This window comes from Littorina saxatilis, linkage group LG14 (assembly GCF_037325665.1).
Source record: "Littorina saxatilis isolate snail1 linkage group LG14, US_GU_Lsax_2.0, whole genome shotgun sequence".
Lineage (NCBI taxonomy): Eukaryota > Metazoa > Mollusca > Gastropoda > Littorinimorpha > Littorinidae > Littorina > Littorina saxatilis.
In genome coordinates this window covers 28,902,982-28,911,874 of record NC_090258.1, presented here as the reverse complement: position 1 = coordinate 28,911,874, position 8,893 = coordinate 28,902,982, and positions in this window count along the sequence as shown.

Here is an 8,893-nt window from a genome sequence, read left to right as displayed (position 1 = left end):
AAACTCCCACGTACATTCGGTTTTTGTGTGTGTTTTTTTAACGTGTATGACCGTTTGCCCGGCCATTTAGGTAGCCATACGCCACTTTCGATGAAAGCATGCTGAGTATTTTTGAGTTTTTATAACCCACCAAACTCTGACATGGATTACATAATCTTTTCCGTGCGCACTTGGTTTTGTGCTTGCGTTTACACACGAAGGGGGATAAGGTACTAGCAGGTCTGCGCATTAGCTGCCTTGGGAGATCGGAAAAATCCCCATCCTTAGCCCACCAGGTGCGGCCGGGATTTGGACCCACGACCTTCCGCTTGGGGGGCCATCGTCTTATCCACTAGGCCATTGCGACCGTCAATTTCTTGAAGTAAGCAGGCGGCTTTTGCATCTAAACCCGACGATGCCATATGACCCCCGCCCCCCCCCCCCCCTCTCTCTTCGACCCACTCCCCGCCCCCCCCCCCCCCCTCCCCATCTCCACCCCCAAAACCAACCGACCAAATCCTTATCCTGTCAGCGCACGCCTTTCCTCTTGAGCGAGAATCCTGGCCCCCCAGACATTTATTTTACGATGTTCTTTCGCAGTTCCTTCGGTCAATTAGGACCGTCCCGCGTCCGGAAAATCCGCCAAGGGGGCACCACCAGTATCGATCGAGGGAAAGGGGAACAACTCTAACCACCACTCCTCCTTGCTCAGAGTTGTTTCCCCTTTTTTCCGGGTGATCGGGCCACAGGAGGTTGACATTTAACACGTTTTTGATTGGTTGATTATTTCAGAGTTATTGATTATTTTTTTTTAGATGTGTGTTGCGTGATCACGGTGCGTGACAAAAAAAAACACACATCAGAATACAAGAAAGAAAAAAAAAGAAAGAAAAAAAAAGAAAAAAATTGAGCTAAACTGAATTTTGAAGGATAATTAGCAAAGAAGTTTTGACGTTTTCATTCATAGATAAGGCACTGACGGCGATTCAGCTAATGTCTCAGTGTGCACAATGCTGCCAGAAGGTTGATAATAATTTTGTTTTACGCCCTCACGGTGAAACCATTTGGGGCATTTCCCGGGTGTTAAGTGCCGTTCACATGGCAGACTTTCAGCCAACTTTTACGCAACTTTTGTCGGTTTGAAATTGTTCCCGATGTGTCGTGGTCAAGTCGGCGAACAGTCTGCCATGTGAACGGCCGATTTAGGTTTGTTTTAGGCCAAATTTAGCAGAGACTTCAAAATTCAGATGACTCGGCCGTGACTTGGCGCAGATTTTCTTTATCGCGCTAACTGATTGGTTAGCTTTATCCACTGAGTCATATAGAGTAATTCAAACAGCTCTTCCCGCATTAGGGGGTAGCTCCGATAGCTGAACTGGCCGAGAATCGCTGCTTAAAACTAATTTAGTTTGAGAGTATGCACTATTCACATGGGTAGCGATTTTGATTTGACTTGGCGGCAACTTAAATCGCTTGAAAATTGGGGGGAAAGTTGGTACAAAGTCTCCCATGTTTTCGGGTAGAGATAGACAGACGTATGCTCAGTTTAGGTGTAATCAGCCACCAGCACTTATGGCGAGAAATTCAAGTTTTACGCCCTCACAGCAAAGCCATTAGGGGCATGTTCCCGGGTTTTAACCCGACTTTAGAGGAGATACACAAGCATATGCGTGTTTAGGTGGTATCAGCCATCTGCACTTATGGCAGAATGACCGAGGTCTTTTACGTGCCACTGTGGTGACACGGGGGTGGGAGATGGATACCGTCTCTGGGTCTGCACATAAGGTTGACCTGTGTCCGTCCCGGCCCGGATTCGAACCAGCGACCTTTCGATCACAAGTCCAGTGCTCTACCACCTGAGCTACCCGGGCCCGTCCTGGCCTGCATTCGATCCTGTGACCCTAGGATCACAACGACACAAGCCAAGTGATGGCAGAATGAGATCACAAGCCAAGTGATGGCAGAATGAGATCACAAGCCAAGTGATGGCAGAATGAGATCACAAGCCAAGTGATGGCAGAATGAGATCACAAGCCAAGTGATGGCAGAATGAGATCACAAGCCAAGTGATGGCAGAATGAGATCACAAGCCAAGTGATGGCAGAATGAGATCACAAGCCAAGTGATGGCAGAATGAGATCACAAGCCAAGTGATGGCAGAATGAGATCACAAGCCAAGTGATGGCAGAATGAGATCACAAGCCAAGTGATGGCAGAATGAGATCACAAGCCAAGTGATGGCAGAATGAGATCACAAGCCAAGTGATGGCAGAATGAGATCACAAGCCAAGTGATGGCAGAATGAGATCACAAGCCAAGTGATGGCAGAATGAGATCACAAGCCAAGTGATGGCAGAATGAGATCACAAGCCAAGTGATGGTAGAATGAGATCACATGCCAAGTGATGGCAGAATGAGATCACAAGCCAAGTGATGGCAGAATGAGATCACAAGCCAAGTGATGGCAGAATGAGATCACAAGCCAAGTGATGGCAGAATGGCTGAGGTCTTTTGATCCTATGATCACAAGTCCAGTGCTCTACCACGTGGGCTACCTCCCCCCCCCCCCGGCCCCCTCTCCTTTGTCAAAAAATTTCCATTGTCTTTTTCATTTCGATATTTATTCACATGTTTAGGCTGCTGGTGCTGAATTTTGTTGTTTTAATCAAATATCGTAAAGCTAGCTGTCATGATTTGTCAGTTTGAAACGCATTTGCATGAAATAAAATTATATAAAAAAGTTCTGTAACAAGAGCGGAAGCAGCAAGCGTCTAGTTTTAAACAAACTTAAGAAATGAATAATGCAGAGGTATGGAATGAACAAAACATTTTGTTCGGCCAAATACTGTTTTGTTTGTTTTCTTTGTTTGTTTGTTTTCCCATGATTTATCTTCTATTTTTTCCCCAGAATTCCTCCAAGAGAAAGGCAGTGAAAAATGGAAATCACCGAAGTTCAATTTCATTTGCATAAACATCGCAGAAGATTATATTTGGAAGGCAAACATTGACATCAAACAGATTAACAAATGCAATCCTGCAAGTTAAAAATTCACTAGAAGAAAGAGTGTGGACAAACTTCCCAATACATTTCGACACGAAAAGCAAACAGTTGATACTAAGATGGGTTTCTCATAATGTCACGAGGGAAAATATAACTTTCCCACGTGACAGTATAGGCTCGTCACTAGCGAAGGGATGTGTCTCAAACACGAGTACAGGAAACACGTGTGGATTATTTGTCTCAATCAACAGTCTGGATACGTCCAAAGCAGATTGTTTTGATGTTGTTCGTCTGTCTGTCTGTCTGTCTGTCTGTCTCTCTCACTCTCATTTTTTCTCTCTTTCTCTCTCTCTCGCTCTCTCTCTCTCTCTATCTCCTTCTCTCTCTCTCTCTCTCTCTCGCCCTCTCTCTCTCTCTCTCTCTCTCTCTCTCTCTCTCTCTCTCTCTCTCTCTCTCTCTCTCTCTCTCTCTCTCTCTCTCTCTCTCTCTCTCTCTCTCTCTCTCTCTCTCGAGGGCTGGATGTAAAAAGGCAGACCATTGCTTAATCTATTACCCTCGATAAATAAAGAACTGTGTTAACATGTTGCTCATTGTCATTCTCTCTCTCTCTCTCTCTCTCTCTCTCTCTCTCTCTCTCTCTCTCTCTTTCTCTCTCTCTCTCTCTCTCTCTCCCCCTCTCTCTTATCTATATATATATACACGACTAGTGTCTGTCTGTCTGTCTGTACGTCTGTCTGTCTGTTCGCGATGCACGGCCAAAGTTCTCGGTGGATCTTTTTCAAATTTGGACACCGTATTCAGCTACACCCCGGACACAACCTCATCGATGAGATATTTCAACACGTGCTCTCAGCGCGCATCGCTGTGCGCGCTGAACCGATTTTTGTTGTTGTTGTTGTTGTTGTTGTTGTTGTCGGGATCCACTACCAGTACCTCTTCCTTATCTTCTCCAGTGTTTTCAGCCGCGATTATCTCCCTTCCTCCGTGTGGCGTCAATCCATATTCCCGTTACTACGTTACTATTTTTAGAAGGTCACTGCACGTTACTACTTTTAGAAGGTCTCCAGTGTTTTTGCGCGTTTATCTGCTTTCCTTCGTGCGCCGGCGAAGCCGGCGTACACCCGGCAAAGCCGGGTCCCAGGCGCAGCCTGGTATTCGCCTCTACTTCTTCCCGGCGAAGCCGGTACCCGGCGAAGCCGGTAATCATCTAGTATCTAGTATATATATATATCTCTTGCTCCTTCCCTCACTCTTTTATTTTGTCTTTAAATTGATAAATAGCCATTTCAAAAGTGAAAATTCTGTCAAGCTAATCATTCATCTTTTTTCTTCTTTTTTAAATCTCAAACGCCTGTTGATGCGCATTGTTTGTTTAACCGGCCCACAAAATGGCGACAGGCCCGGGGTGGGATTGATAGAAGACGAGCAGAATGATGCACACTTGTGGGTGAACGTTTTTTCGGTCCCGTCAGAATTCATTAGCCACGGCAAAGTGATTTTTGCTTTCACCCCTACCGAGAACCGTCCCATGCAATCAAATCTGTGATGTTGCAACAGCCAATTTTGGATGTCGTGTAAGAACTGAGTGGGCGGAAGGAAAAGTCTGGGGCTGGGTGTGTGGAAGGGTGGAAGAGGAAGAGGAGGATGGATGAGAGGCGGGATTGGGGAGGGAGGGGGGGGGGGGGCGGCGTCTGGGGGTTGGGGAAAGGAAGGGGCGAAGATGAGGAGGATGGGAGGTCAGAATGATCTGGTCGATGCCGTCCACTACGGCAAAACCCGGGCAATATCGTCCCAATAGACGAACTCTGGAACTGATTCTGTCGGATTTGTATGAGTTGTGAAAGAGTGAGTACTCTTGCTTTTATTGAGGCAAACTTTTCCACGTGACATTAGAGGCCAGTCACTATAGCGAGGGGTGTGTTTGAAACACGTAGACAAGGAGCACGTGTGGAAAGTTTGCCTCAAAAGAAACAAGAGTATTCACTCTTTAACAACTCATACAAACCCGACAGAGTTATTTCCCCACATCGTCTATAGACCTTTTCGGCATATGAGCAGCTCTCGCGAGATATCCGCGAGACATGCTTTTGTTATGCTTCGAAAGTCGCGATAACTACGACTTTCGGCCTTCACAGCTCTCGCGAGATCTGTAGCAGCACATGCTTTGAAGTTTTCGAGAGCTTGGACAACCGATAGGGTCTAGTGCCAAAACTGACAGATTTTTATTTGACATCCTCATATCCAAAGGGGCATTAACTGGCGCTACGGTCGGCTACAATCCGCCGTGTTCAAGCCACCTCGATCTAGTTCTGATCGGTTTGGGTCAACTCAGCTTAGCTCAGCCTAACGACGGAATACGGCTTAGCCTGTGCCTCACTCAGCCTAATTTGGTGCAGCTCAAACTCAATGGGGCTTGGTGTTACTTAGCATAATCAGGCCCTCTGCAGGCTACTGAATTTTGCTCGGACTTACACCGCCGAAGTCGGTGTGCTTCGGAAAACCTCGGGCCAGCTCGGCCTTAGTCGCCTCAGTTCGACCTCTCACTCGATCTTTTTCGGTCCAACTCAATCGGGCTTGATTTTTACTTAGCTTAATCAGGCCGTTTTGGTCCGGGCTGCTGAATCTTGCCCAGACTTACACGGCCGAAGTCGGTGTGCTTCGGAAAACCTCGGGCCAGCTCGGCCTTAGTCGCCTCAGTTCGACCTCTCACTCGATCTTTTTCGGTCCAACTCGATGTAAATCGATCAAGTTCGGCTCTACTCGTCCTAACGGACCAAACTCGATCCAGCCTAGCCTTATTATGTTACGGAAGCGCGTGCGTAACTGTGTTTACGCTTCGTGAACAACAAGCCACCCACATACAAATATAAATAACATATTACACAAGTCCTGGACGTGGTTTTGCATCAAAACAGGGCAACATCAGAGACTGAGAGAGGGGGGAGAGGGATAGAGAGGGGGGGGGAGAGAGAATGGGGGGGGGGGGGGGAGAGAAAGAGAGAGAGAGAGAGAGGGAGGGAGAGAGAGGGGGCGAAAGAGAGAGATTGAGAGTGAGAGAAAGAGAGAGAGAGAGAGAGAGAGAGAGAGAGAGAGAGAGAGAGAGAGAGAGAGAGACGAACACACACACACACACACACACACACACACACACACACACACACACACACGAACTCCCCACACACACAAACACCCCCCGCCCCCATACACACCCACCCACACGTATGTCAACGATCGATCTTCTAACAAATATTTTAGTGATGGCGTAAATTTTTGGGGGCGTAAATTTGGCCTGGAGGCCGGTAAGATTCGCAACGAGCGAGGGTGCGGGTGTTTAACACTTCAGAAGTGTAGCTGTGGTTGAAGTGGGTGTTAAGTTATGATAATTATCTCTCCCCTCCAGCAATTCTCAACCTACATGTCAGAAGGACCGATTGAAATTGCCACGCGGAGAGGAATTGCAGGCAAAATGTGCTGATTTGGTGTACATGGGACATTTTAACTCTATATACTTAAAACTGACAGTTCAAAAACATCCAGATGTTTTTTTTATATTTTTTTAATCTTTTTTATTTTATCGAGATGCATGTTGTTAAGATCAAACTTGGTGACGAGAATTTCAGAGACGTATCGATATTGCTTGGTGGGTAAAACTACCTCCCCCCCCTCCTTTCCATCCCCATCCCGACTTCCCAATCCCCCCACTCTTTCATTAATCGCAGCCCCCAATTCCAATATTTTCAGGACTAGCCCATTAACCAAGCTAACTAGCTTTATTTAGAATACGTACTCCACATGATAATTTAGCCAATCAGAAAAAAGCACACCCATGGTTAGATCGGTTGTAAGGTTGGCTGTTTAGCTTGTTTTATATAGGACGATGCGAAAAAGACGAAGTTGATTGACAAAGACAGACAGGCAGACAGACAGACAGACAGACAGGCAGGCAGGCAGACAGACAGACAGACAGACAGACAGAAGAAGCTAAACATATCAAGACTAGTACAGTATTAGTATTGCGTGCGTGTGAACACGCGCCCTTGGGCGTGTCTATCTATCTGTCCGTGTGTGTGAGCATGCATGCGTGGATGTGAGTGGACAGTTGTCAGAGAGGTGAGTGTGATCGGGGGGGGGGGGGGGGGAGTTGTTCGGGGGGCGGATGTGAGGTGGGCAATTGTCCTGGGAGGGGGGGGGGGAAACTGTCCAGGGGGTAGTATCCTACTACCAGTACTAGAAGTCTGACCATACCGCAACCGAGACAGAAAATCGACAGCGAAAGTTGCTTACCCCCGTTGACTGTGCACACAGAAACTTGACTCCGGGAAATAAATTGCTGGCTGAACCCAGGGTTTGAACCCGCAACGACCTAATCTTGAAGGCAGAATGATGCTCTATACCAGGGTTCCCTACGCTGTGCCGTCCTTTACGCACTAAAAGCCCAACAATGCACTAGAAATTGATGGAGGGGTTCCCGCTACGCTGTGCCGTCCTTTACGCACTGAAAGCCAAAAAATGCACTAGAAATTGATGGAGGGGTTCCCGCGACGCATTAAACCTGAAAAGATCGGGTCCCGGGACGCACTACATAATTATCCGTTTTCATGCGTACCGTCGGTATTACACTGGACCTAGTGAATGAGAGAGAGAGAGGGGGGGGTTTCCAAAATGATACAGGGGCACACCAATCTTGTCTTTTGATTCTCAGAGACTGTAGTCTTTGGTAACCTTACATAGATTTTTTGTTTAATCCAGGAGTGAATGCAGGTCAGACTAGCTTGACTCTACTTTCACAAAGGGCCCCCAAACTGCGTCCTATACGCACAATATACAGACACCAAAAATGGGGGTGTACAAATCTAGAAAGAGCATTACTGGGAATCGATCAAGTCAGTCAGATAGCTAGGAAGGAAACGACGCAAGCACGGCAAGTATTTACAGTCGATTGTGTCTATAACGACCACCAAATGAACCGACCATAAGTAGTCGTTATAGATAGGTGTTTGCTGTTGAAAGGTGTATTCTATACATACGAATTGTATATTAAACATGCACGGCATATATGCAATCACATATTCGCATCGCAGAAGAAAAACTCGTCTGAGATCCTTCAGAGTGATCATTGTGGGCAGGTGATCGCTTTCGAGAGGTGGTCCCAAAGGCAAATCCCACTTTACATCCAAAAACCCAATGGGAGTAGATTAATAGGAAGACAATTCTACAAAGAGCAATGCCCTTCGACTTCCCTCCAGCCCTCCTTGTGTGTTCCAATGAATGATTATGTTAATGTCCAAGGGAAGTTTCTTGGCAATGTCCGCTGCATATGAATTCCAAATGAATTGCTAGATTCCCGTTTCATAGCCTGTTCTCCAAACGACATTGGTAATTGTTTAATAGAAGAATTTGCCAAGTACGGATTTTTGAGGCCTGCAACTCTTTAGTCTTCTGTGAATGATTTATACAGGAAAGTGTTCTAATTTGTGCAGCTGTTAATTCCGTACACCAACTAATTCAGTAAGCCAACTTTTTATTCTTGCTTTTATCCTTGTGCATGGGCTACTAGCCTAGCTATCTCTTTTTGTGTTTTGCAAGAACGACTTTCTGCTTAGTGTCACGGAAGATGTTTCTATTTTCTCCCAGGATTGTCCTTATGTCGGCTTTGTTGATATTGCAAATAGGATACATCGGGGGACGGAGGCGGGGGGAGGGGGGGGGGATCTGCAAGACATTTCTGGGGGGGGGGGAACGCATTTAACAATGCCAATGAGAACGTTGGACATATTTTTGCCCCGAGTCACTGGGACGTCCCCCGGAAAAGAATGTTAACTTGTTAAAGGACCCCTATATTGAATGTATAGCGGGCCAGGATCTAGGGGCGGGGGCGCCTGGGTTCCGGTAGTCCCCCCCCCCTTCTTACCC